General features: G+C 43.2%; 1 long non-coding RNA gene across 1 annotated transcript in view; it reads right to left on the bottom strand.

The window, feature by feature from the left end:
• Positions 1-10,932, bottom strand: part of LOC122181324 — a 49,902-nt gene extending 38,970 nt beyond the window's left edge. Inside the window, exon 1 of the long non-coding RNA XR_006179397.1 lies at positions 10,909-10,932. This is a non-coding gene — a long non-coding RNA (uncharacterized LOC122181324). The remainder of the gene's footprint in view (positions 1-10,908) is intronic.
• Positions 10,933-12,235: the final 1,303 nt, after the last annotated feature.

The following is a 12,235-nucleotide window of genomic DNA, read 5'->3' as shown; positions in this document are numbered from 1 at the left end:
GTCCTGGCACCTCCATCTCCTCCCCAGCCGTTTGCAAACACAGTTATCCTCATCGGGTCTCTCTTTGCCAGAACGTGTGCTTAATCAGCTGAGCACATAAAGCACAGAGGGAAAGCAGTTTTTTATTGCAGACTGAAGTCAGATTTCAGTCTGAATTTTTAATGTGCTCTGGTCAGCTATTTGTTTTCTCTTTAATTTGTTCCCGACCACTTTGCTAGTGCTGAGGTATTTGTGTTTTTATTATTTATATGAGACATAAACCAAAAACTCTTTCCACCCTAACTAGCAAAATATCAGGCTGTTTCTCTTGCACAAAAATGGTCTCTGGAGGCATGACAGCTATCTTCCTTCTCACTATGCTAGCCCTTAAACAGGCAAGGTTTTCTTCACGGCTGGCCCTACAGATCTCTGATCATAGCCATGCCAGCAGGCCTGTACCATCATACAACATGACAGAACACCAGTCCTGCATCCCACCACGCACTAGGCTCAACATCCTGTGAGGGCACACAGACAGCAGCCTGCCAGGCAGCTTGTGTGCAGGACATTATTCATTTCAGTATGAGTAGAAAAGCAAATAAACAGAAAACAAGTTCACTGATTTTAGCTGTGTGCTGTCCTGGAGGTGTGATTTGGAAATGAAATGTCATGGGCTGTTCCTGCATCCAGGAGCGGTTTTGGCAGAGCAGAAGGGAAGATCTCTTTGGAAACCAGTCTGAAAGATTGAAAATCATCTGGGCAGAAATGGCACCTGGCTTTACTTTCTGCTAGGTAAAAGGCCGGGAAGATAGTGATTCACCACTCTTTGACTTTGCCCTAGAGATATATTTCATAAAATCCTCAGATTTAAAAAAAAAAAAAACAAAAACAAAAAAAAAAAAAACCTTCAGTTTATTGGTTTGTTGTCATTGCAGAGAAACTTTAGTTAATTCTATAGTAACTGCTTTGCCAATAAGAGAGAAATCCATCTAATCTTTAAGCCAGTTAGCATGGATAAAAATAACCTCTTTTCATAGCATACACTTTGGGACAAGCTTCAAACCTACTGCAGAAGCTGCCTGAAGTAGTTTATTCACTCAGCTTCCTGTTGAGCACATCTGTGCTGAAAAGATACCACTATGCAGACATATGCTTTCAAACCCCTGCACCACAGCACTTCACAACCTTAAGAGCACAATCTCCAATGCAACGACAAGATTTCCATCAGCTTGATGGGAAAGCCTGACGCATACTGCTAACCACATGGCTTACTGAACGTGGCTTAAGAGAAGAAAGCAGGAGGAGTGCGTAGTGGACAGAACATACATCTGGAAAGAGAGGAAATAAACCTAATTAAGAGCAGGAAAAGCTTAGGGAAGCAGCTAGGGACAAACAAACATCCTAATAATGATATGAAAAAGTCTGACAGCAAATTCAAGCAAAAGGACTTTTCTTCCCCAGTTATCTCAGCTAAGTCATTTCCATCACAACTCAGAAACAAAGCGTTCTTGGTGCTGGTTTTGACTGATTCACCAACACAGAGTATGACAACTGTTCCCTAGAGCCAAGGCAGAGAATACCTTTTGAACCTCCACAAACTGTCAGAATCTCTCTTCTGATTAAAAAATGTTCTTTCTGCATCCATCCAAACATGAAGGGGAGAGGAGGAGGTTGGCAAGTATACTATGGCAGCTTCTAATACACAAAAATGCCTGCAGCAAAGGATGAGCAAAGTGCTGTACAACTCACTTGATACTCCTTGAGCGGCTATCTACTTTACTTTCCAAATTTAATCACCAGTAGGGATGGCTGGAAGATTACACAGCTGCTTTAGGTACCACCACTCCATACCGCACCTGTCCTTACAGCCAACACACCACCAGACAAAGAGATAAAAACAGAAGTAATGCTAACACTGTGATAAGCCTAGAGCTAGAAGGAAATTGCTGAACAAAACGTTCTCTTTCACAACAGCATTTGTTTCTAGCAGTTATCTCAGAGAGTTCCTGTTAATGACCTTCTGTATCTTAACTGATCTGAGCTGCCTTGTCCAAGGTCAGGTAGTATGTTCTGCTAGACCTTGGCTTAGCAGTGACCAGACTGGAGAGTACATGCTTATCTTATCCATGTTAGTATGGTAGAGACCTAAAAAGCTCAGGATATAGCCTTGATTTTTATAAATCATCATGCAAAAGAATCCTGAAAATTCCTATTAGATTACAAAATGCAAAGCCCTCAAAATTAATTATAAAACAGACTCCTGAGAATAAGTGGAATGACTTTGGAATCATTATTCCCAACTGTTGCAACAAAACTGTATTGAGATTCTTGCATCTCTGCTGGATTTCCAGCTTTCAGTTTCAGCTGTAAACATTCAAGGAAATAACATTCGTGTTTCCTGTTTTCCCCAGAGGAAAGAATACGTAGAGCTTTCCAAAGCCTTGTGAATTCCTTCAGCACCTCCTAATTGAGATCTTCCTTGCCAAAGAATGAGTATTTTACCTTGTGGTTGTTCTAAAAAAAAATGTGTTATGATGTGCTGAACATTTTGTCAGCATTACGTTCATTAGTCTATTTTCATGCACTTGACAGTAATTCTGTCCCTGGATGAACAGCTTAAAGTCAGCAATCATTTATGCAAGGGTATATATAAAACAGAGTTACTGAGGACAACATCACAGTGCTCAAAAATTACAAGCATCCAACCTTCTGAAAATGTGGGCCTGAAGAAAAGAGATACTACCCTGTTCTACCAGGGAGGCCATTTGCATTGTGTCTGAGAATGACAAGAACCATGGCCATGACTGAGAAGCTTGGCAGAGGCCCTGTCAAGCAAATCAGTTACAAATCTAAGTGCAGACCAACATAGAAGCTGGCTGGCTACCAAGTGGAAAGGGCCCAGAGAAGAGGCATTTCTTCTTATCTTAGGGGTTTTTGTTGTTGCTTTTTTTTTTTTTTCCTAATGTACTTGTTCTTAGATACATTATTTAATCAAGGTTGGAAAATCTCCACTGATCTGCTCATTACCTTGACAGAACAGGACTTCACAAGATATTCCAGTACATCTGAACTCAGTTTAAATTAGAGCAAATGAGAGGAATTTGCAAAGTCTGCCATGCCAAAAGAGTGCAGGTCCTTGCTTAAAGCACAGGGACAAACAGTACCCGCCATCAACGTGGGGAGCATGCAAAAGATTAGGAACACTGCTCAGAAAAGTGAAAGCGATTGATGTCAGTTTTAAGGAGGAATGTTTAGTTTTACAAACAGTACTGTTTTCCTCAATTGGCTACATCTGAAATGTAGCTCATTGTTGGCTCTCCACTAACCCTAACTATAAACTGCATGTGAAGCCTATGCCTTGCAGTAACCCTAACCCTCCCTGACCAAGACTCAGTCTGCCCACTGGAAAAACTTGTCAAGATAAGGCCAAGCCTTTCCTTTCACAGTACAACCTCATTTGGAGCTCAAGGGATTTTGCTTCTACTGTGATTTTACAGCAAATTCAAGCTTACAACTAGGAAGGAAAGCAAAGTCTGTTGCTGTGGGGTTAAAATAATGCTGCTAAAGGAACTAGTGGGCTGCACAAGGATTTCAGCCACAGCCTCCAGACCTTGCTTGGTGGCCCTTCTTAAAGGCTCAGCCCATACCAAGAGTTAGAAGAGAGACAAAACACAGAGCTCCAGGCAGACTGTGGCTGCACAGTCCATCAAAGAAAGAGTTAGGACATAGAAACAGCCAAGAGCTCCAGACAGAGTTGGGCTACATAGGGGCTACCAGAATGAGGGATGGACTCTTGAAGGATGCAACCACTAACAAACTTGTTTATCTTGATCATTTCTGTAGGTTGTGGGATGACGCTCAGCTCTTGCTCAGAAGCAGGGCTTGGTTAAGGTTTAGGAGAGAGACAGAGCCCAGAGCTGCAAGTAGAGCCAGATTGCAAAGAGGCGGACAGGAGAATAGCTCAGCTGCACAAAAACTTCACTCCTGGAAAATGCCTGGGCTGTAAGCTGGGCATTACTATATACTAATCAGTCAGAGTTTGGAGTTAGGGCTCCAAGGAGATGCCAAAGGAAAGTAGTGTTGTGGAAATATTCCTCTGGGCTATAATTGAGGCCTCACAGGTAAAGGCACAACTCCCAACTAGGATAGGTAAGAGCAGTTTTCTCACAAAGATAGATCAGCTTGCAGTCAACCTGCATTGGAAGCTGTAAGCACAGCACTGTGGCCATTTTCTTGTCTGAGCAACAGTATTTTATGAAGTCAATACACAAATATTAACACTATGCTACCTGAATGCATTAGTTGTTTCCTTATGTCAATTCTCATTCTGGACTCTTGTCACTGATGATGGAGTAGGGATTCAAGAAATAAATAGCTCTGTAATGCTACAGTGTTTGCTGGAGTCCTAAAATAGGAAAGGGAAGTGGTGAGATGGAGTTCCCATATGACATCACACTACTTGCACAAGGACAGAGAACAAACAATGCTGAAGATGCTGTAAGCAGTTGTAGAGCTGTAAATACCGAAATAATTAAGGCAGGTGGTAAAATCCTCTTGAAGTAAAACTAACGCAAAGCTGTAATTCTAAAAGCAGAAGGAGAGATCAGTTGGCACAAATAGTCTATTCTGTGTTGGGAAGAAGTAGTCAAGGTTCCTTAGGGGTTAGATGCACTTTGCAATAAACACCACCTGCAAGTGCAGCACACAGCCAAGGGATACAGGGCGTAGAACAGGAAAGGGATGAGGACAGAAATCTTGCTATCCAGTCCCACCACTTTCAGGAAACAGCATCTCATACCAAAGTGCCTGGATGGTTTTCCTTGCCTTATCATTCAATTTTCCATATGGTTTAATAATTAATCACCTTGGCTGATGGTGCCATTTAACATTTTTAGGAAATCTGTCTTCTAAAACATTTCCTCAGATCATTTTGTAAACAGAGAAAGTTGCATAACACTGATTTTCCATGTAGGGCAGTGACACAACCAGTCTAATTCCTGGAGATCTGCCACAAAACATGGTTGTACCAGTCAGTTTCTTGTAATCCCATCAATACTAAAAACTAGCAGGAAGGGATAGAGCACAGAAAAAAATTGTTCGTCGGCTAAACAAGCCAGTGCTAATTAAAGCAGATGTTGTACCCAGGTTACTTTCCATTGTACAGCGAAAGTGTCTAGTGAGGTCAGACCATTGCACAACACTGTCTGCATAAAGAGGGAGGAACTCACTTTTCCAGACTTGGAGCTGTATCAGAGACAGCTCAGATGCATCCACAGCTGGTTCTTTTTGGACCCAGCACTGATGTGAGTAAGCACTGAGAAGCAAGTGATCTGGTGCGTGTGAGTCTTCTACTCAGAGCTGACAGGACACCACAGCCATATAGAAAGCACCTCAGACAGTTACAGTTTGGCCTTAAATAAAAATAAAATTAAAAATATCCAATACACAGATATAGTCATCTTTAAAAAATTAAGCAATAATAAATATACTTAGTAATGGCAATATCTGGCTGTGCTTCCTTATTGATATCTAGAGCTAAATCTGATTTTGTGTCAGGCTTTCTGCCAGCACTGTGTACCAATTCCCCTGCTTTTTATTAAAACCAAGATCGTGCTGTAAATTAACTGAGTTTATATTGTACTTGAGTCACTCTGTTGCTGTCCTCCTTTTTCAAACCTGATGATATCAGACTGCCTCTGCGTGCCCGTGCCAAAGCCAACAAATCTTATGCTCTTCCTAAGGCTTTTAGTATGGACCAGTGTTCTTGATCCTGTGCATTTCAGAAAAATGGGAAAGTTTACTGAATCAATACATTCTCATAGTTTCAGTGCTGTAATGTGAAGGAAGCATGGATGTGATAGAAAAACCTATTTGTGCTTGCTTGTATTGATTTCTTTCCTCTATTTACCTTGTCTCTTGAAACCTCATTCAACAACCAGAGTTGCTTAGATAAATAGCAAAGCATATCCAAAAGAAATAAGAGTAAGCGTCAAAGAAAATCCTTAGGTCAGCAACATTTAAACAACATTGTTTCAAACCAGCAGTATTTTAAGCAAGCCAACATTTCTTAGATTTCAGCATTAATAACGCACTCTTTTGAAGCTGCCAACTCAACGAGGAAAAAATGCAAAACACAATGTATTTAATTTCCTGTATGTTAGCACCATCACCTCTGTTAGAAAGCTGGCACTCCGTTATGTTTTAAAATAAAGTTATCTCACGTTCATCCACTTGAAGTGGATGAGAAACCATTTGCACAGGCTCCCGATGGGTGCTGGTAAGCTGACAGCAGGACTCTGGGCAGCCTGCAGGCCTCTGAAATTGACTTGGTGGAGCACAGAGGGCAGTCAGCACCAGCTACGCTGTGTCCTGTCCCACCTGGCGGCGTACATCAGCATTTTTCCCCCCGACCCAGCTCAGGCATCAGTGCACAGTGCTATTCCTCTGCAGCGGTCCTGGGGAATTCCTCAGAGCTCAGAATCAGGAAGATACAGATTTACATATTAATGTACTGCTGAAGTATAAAAGCTCAGGAAAATGGAAGCAGCCCTAAGTACAGGCAGCTGGGGTCAGCTTGCAGACACTCAGTCTCCAAGCCAGCTCTGGTGCTGGGACATCTTAATGTCTCATCTCACTTCCTTTCCAGGAAGTCATCCTGGATAAGTTCCACACAGAGAAGAGAACTTCTGGCCATAGCTTTTTCCTTCTTAATTTCTCTTGTTTATTTGAATGCGTTACCTGCTCATTCTCACCTGAAGGGAATGTTGGAGAAAAAACACTGCCATGGAGAAATTTTCTTCTTAATTACCACCAGTTGAAAGTTTTTATTGATGTGTACATGTCTGAGTCCACAGGAGAGGCATAACAGGGTGTGTTGCAATTCAATAGATCATCAAAATGGGCTTTGTTTTAGCTCTAGAGGTCTTTAGGAGAATAAAGCCAAGATCCAGGGAAGATGTGAGATTCCTGCTGAAAGACTTCGTCAGGTCCCCATTGGAAGCCCACATGGTGCTGACCTCTGCCAGCATCTGTGCCAGTGCATGTGTGTCAGCTGCTGAGGAGCATCCTGCTGTAATGGACAGTGAATCACCATGTGCTGAAAGTGCAGCCTGTGATACATGGAGGGCGTACAATTCCCTTGAATTTTATGACTGATAAAAGAATTATTTTCTTTCCTTTAGAAATGTTTTTTGGCACTGTGGAACAGCTTCATATGTATGTATTTATAGATCTGGGCAGTAATTTCTCTCCACAGACTTAAAATCTTACCCAAAGAGTTCAACTAACCAATGTATGCTGCCTGTACAGCCTTTCTTCCCCTTCCTCCCGTTCCCCCCTTGCCTGAGAGCAGTGTGTGGTTTTACTGCCGTGGTTGCTGTTCTGAGGCATTTGGTGAGTTCTGAACACAAGCTGTGGCCAATCCGTTGTCTGCAGACCGTTTTCTGGAAGTATCTCTTTCACACCAAAGAGCTCAATGCCATTTATTAGTTGACTTCACCACGTGCTACTTCTCCCATGAGATTATCCACTTTTCAAACTCACTTTACTTCCAGACAATAGTGTCAAACTAGGGATATGCTTGCTTGTCCAAAATGGATGCTCAGAGGTGTGGACAGACCATGTTTGGTGCAGGAGGGGCAAGAAGCTGGAAGGGAAAAAGAGAAAGGAACCTTCCTGGAAAGATGGGTCACTGAAACGGCTTTTACGCTTCATGGGTACAAGGAGTGGTTAAGCAGCTATAGCGTGTGGACACGCTTTAAAGCAATTTCTAGTTACAAACATCTGGAAACAGGCTCTGTGAATAGAGTTCACAGCGGGTGGGACAGTCACAGATGACTCACGTGTGACTAACACCAGCACTTCCCTTAGAGGCCAAGACCCAACGCTGCCTTGAGGACACACAAAGGCAGCAGCACTGCTGGAAGCAATTCTCCACGTGACAGGGACTTGCACAGCTTGCCCCAGGACAACAACTTGTCACGTACATCACTGTGCATTTGGATGGGAAAGCTCTGCGTTCCACAGCAAAAGAAGAGATTGTGGGTGTTGGTCTCTGTGTTGCAATTAGGCCCAGAGCGACTAAAGACCGGCAGTGTCAGACAGAGCCTGTGGCTTTGCTGTGGATACCTCCATAAATAATTAACATATTATTCATCTGCTTGAATGCACACTGCCCAGAACACCTGCTTCAATCTTCTCTGGGGGCTTTTCAATAAAACCTGTACAATTCACTGAGGCCTGAATAGCTCTGATGCTTTAATACTCACAACTTCATTTTGAAATAAGAGCTTGTGTTGCTGATTGGAGCTGTGAAAAAAGGTGTTACTGCTGCAGAACAAAACTCAGATGGCTGCAGAAGTGGGTGGGGTATGAACTGGGGTTTGGGGAAGTATGGCTACAGAGACCAGGGAGTAAGTCCTGCTTTCAATAGAAGTCTGAGGGGGGAGGGGAATGCTGGGGTTCAAGGAATCATTTTTGGATCAGAATTGCATTGGCAGCTGTTCAAACTGGCTGTTTGCCACCTCATACTGCTGTTATTTGGTGCTACAGAGAAGCTTAGGCACTTGAGAGATTCTCTGCTGTTGTAAACAGACACAATTTGACTGAAGTTAAAGGAGGGAGCTGGTTTATACCAGCTGACAACATGGCCTTTAGTTTGCTCTAAAAATGACAAACTGTCTCTGAGTAACAGCAAACTGTTTTTCTGCAGAGGTGGCATTGATGCTGGGTACTGGCATGTGCCTCCAGCTTTCTTTCAATGCTGTCAAAAATCCTCATCCAACTTTGAAAGCTCTATGCAACATGTCATTATCCCAGCTACAGACAGAGGCTGCACACCTGTGTGGCAGTGCCCTGACCTCCTCCAACCTCTTCCATGTAACTATTACCTTTGCTGAGTCATAAGAAATTTACATCACTGTTGTTTTTACACCAGCTCCACCGACAAATGCAGCCTCTGAGAATCCATCATTCCAATTCATTTCCATTCAGCTATAGGACTTCAAGGTCATCCGCTGATCCCAGCTGATCTTAGAACTGCTGTAGGACCTCTCCTGTGCTCACCAGGGAGACAGGGAAGGTGCAGGGCTCCAGGAGATCCTGTGGTAGAGGAGGAAGTACAGGCTGGTGGCTCCCCACCTTCTTGCTCTAAGCCAGGACAGCCCATCGCTTTGAGATTTGAAAAGTGAGCGCAGCAAGGAATCATAACTTCCAGATGTAGAAAACTTGTTAGCAGGAGCACTGGCCTGCATACTCCAGATGCTTTCAGGACTATTCATATCCACATGCATTTACTCTCTATGATACATGTTGGTATTTTCCATTTTGAGCTCTCCCATTACTAGATGTAATAATACAGGCTTATATACTCACAGACACTTATATTTGAAAACAGAGCTGTATGAATGGATAGCTTTTTGATATCAGTTTTGTTCTTGGTCAATAAAAGCATAGAAATACTATAAAATTGAAGCTGGGTCCCACAGAACCGTGTTATTTATCATTACTCTAAAAGAAACGCCACCAACACAGTAATTAAGCTTTCTTGCAACTTCTAAAAGAGAAAATAACAAACTTGTCATTGGTTTACAACTGTTTAACCAGCTGTTGACTAAGAAGTATGAGATCTGACTTCCAACACGGGTATTCTCAGCCTATTATGTAATTTTTAATTTAAGCTCTTTTGCCTTTTCCTTTGAATGGAACAGTAATGCCATAAGCAAAAGTTTACAAAAGAATGCAACAGAGCAATCATTAGCTTGGCATAACCTTTCTCCTACCATTAGACAAAATCAATTGCACACAATGCCATGCCAGAGCTAGGCTGGAGATTACCTGTGACCTCCTTGGCAGGCAGCCCCAGGGACAGGGGAGAGGCCAGTGGCCAGCAAGAACCTCTCAGTTTATGACAGACCCTTGTTGTCTAACATCTAGAAAACACGTCTCACTTCAGGGACACACATTTCAGGGAAAATACAGAAAAATTAAGTGAGTAGTGCCAGCAAAAACATGGGTGTACTTACAATAGCTTTGTAATGCGATAAAGAGTGTCATACAGAGTATGACATGCTGTCCAGACAGAACCAGCATTCTCCATTAATCTCATAATCAACACATTGATTCAACTTTCCCTCTCAAACAATAACCTCATTGCAGATCTTCTCCTATTTCTGTCCTCAATTAATGACATCCCTTCTCACACCATCACACTTAAGGCATCACCAGCTTAGCTGGTGCCTTTATCTTCACCTTTCTCTTCAGATACGTGTTTGTGTTGTCCTGTATCTGGTCCTGTTCCTTTTGGAGCTGACCGATAACCTCTTGTGAGGGACTGGGAGTGGGTCTGAAGTCTTTAATCAGGACCCACTGTTGGGTTTTCTCCCACTTGAAGCAGAAGAGTGAGGGAAAGTCTGGTTTTTGAACAGAGCCCCAGACCATGCTGGTGCCTTTTGCACCACAGAAATGTACAGAGAGAAGGAGTGGGGACCCAGATCAATCCCCACACAACTCAGCAGCAATTAGTCAAAAACCATTCACAACAGCTCCACCTCATGCTCTCCCATTCCATTTTCCCAGTTTGCCATGTTTGCACTCTTACAAGACTCTTTCCAAGACCTTCTTCCTCTGAGGAGCCATCTCCAAGCGATGCTGCATACCCCAGTTGCCTCTGCTGGCAGCCATCTGCCCTCTTGCTTTGTCCGGGCGCCACCGCAAAGTCCTCTGGGGCGGTGCTGGGCCCTGTGCCGCCATTTTGGGCTGCCTGACAGACTCTGAGGGTCCAGCTGGAGGAACCCTGCTCACTGCATGCCCTGAGGGCCGCCCATCTTGCTTCAGCAGGAGTGACACAGACAGGGACAAGCTCACTTTCATGCATGACAGAGGTTGGTATTTTGGATTCCTAAGCACAGTTTTCAGCAGTTGAGAACTTACCCAGAAAGCAGGAGTAGAGCTTCATCTGTCCGCCTCCTCACAATGCGAACATTCACCATCCAGCCAGCATGCCAGCACCTCAGTTTGTCATTTGAGTTAGTGATTCCTAGTGGGCTTTATTTATATCTTACAGTCCTGTTTCCTGAAGCAAAGACAGGCGCTCAGAGCTGCTTGGCTTACGTAAAAAAAAAAAAGGATGTCTGAAAAAGCAAGCATCTGTTAATAAAGAGCTTATTGCAAGCCCAGATGTACCCCAAAGTTAACATCACAAGACCTGTCAGTAATAACCCTACTTGGATTGCTGATGCCCAGTCATCTGTAGAAGTGAATTTCTGGCAATAGCAGCGTGGCCTGCAGGCCAGGGCTCTCACCATGCTCTGCCTGCGACCACGGGAGGGCCAGCAGCGCCCGTCAGCCTGCTGCGCCACACCAGCCTTCAGTGCTGTGTTTCCAGATGCTTTCCAACTGCTTCCTTCAGGATATTTTATCGGTCCCTGCCAGTGATTTAAACTTTCCATTATGTGCTTTCCCACTCAAAAATCCTGTGAAATCTTAAATATACCTGATGGAAACACTCTGCACATATGATCCTTGCAATCTTCCTATTTGTTTTCCATGCTTAACGGGTAATTTACTAATCACTTTGGGGATCAGAGATCACTAATAATACAGTTCAGAACAAAGATTTTCCAGCATCCCTAATTCTTGTTACTGCAAGGTACGTACCTATTTGTGCTGAAGGACAGAACAAAAACTTGCTGACCCTTTCACTCCATTCATAAAGAAAATCAGGAAGGTAAACGCTCTGTGAACTGTGAACACAACAGTCCCTTACAGAAACTGCATTTTGACTTTAACTGGAACACCATTAAAAACTCACAAGACTGACAAAATGTAGATCAAGTTTGCTGAGGTACTTATAAATACCATCAGCTTTCTCAGCTTAACACTCAGTTACGATCTTCAAAATACCAGTTTTTGCAAGTACAGTATGTTCCTTACTAGAACTGACTTAGGCAGTTTACAAGCAGCAATAAGTAACAGCTGAGCAAAAGGAGACTCCACCCAAACATTTTTTAACCAATTTTTCTTATATCCATGCCAAAATAATTGGATGGAAAAAGAGCTGTCATTTTTAAAAAGTGCAAGAGTAACAGTTTCGTGCTGCTTTTCTTTTTCAGCTCTGCAAACCATCTCCTCTTCGTGCTGTTCCCAAACAATGTAGAACTCAGCACTGTGCAGGACCGAACACCAGACAAGCAGGCCTTGGGGCACGGTGGGCCTGATGGCACCCCAGTATGCAGTGCCTTCCGTACACATAGCAGTG

Source organism: Lagopus leucura, unplaced genomic scaffold (assembly GCF_019238085.1).
Source record: "Lagopus leucura isolate 7727_CA_CO unplaced genomic scaffold, USGS_WTPT01 Super-Scaffold_100009, whole genome shotgun sequence".
Taxonomy (NCBI): Eukaryota; Metazoa; Chordata; class Aves; order Galliformes; family Phasianidae; genus Lagopus; species Lagopus leucura.
This window is presented reverse-complemented; position numbering and strand designations above follow the sequence as displayed.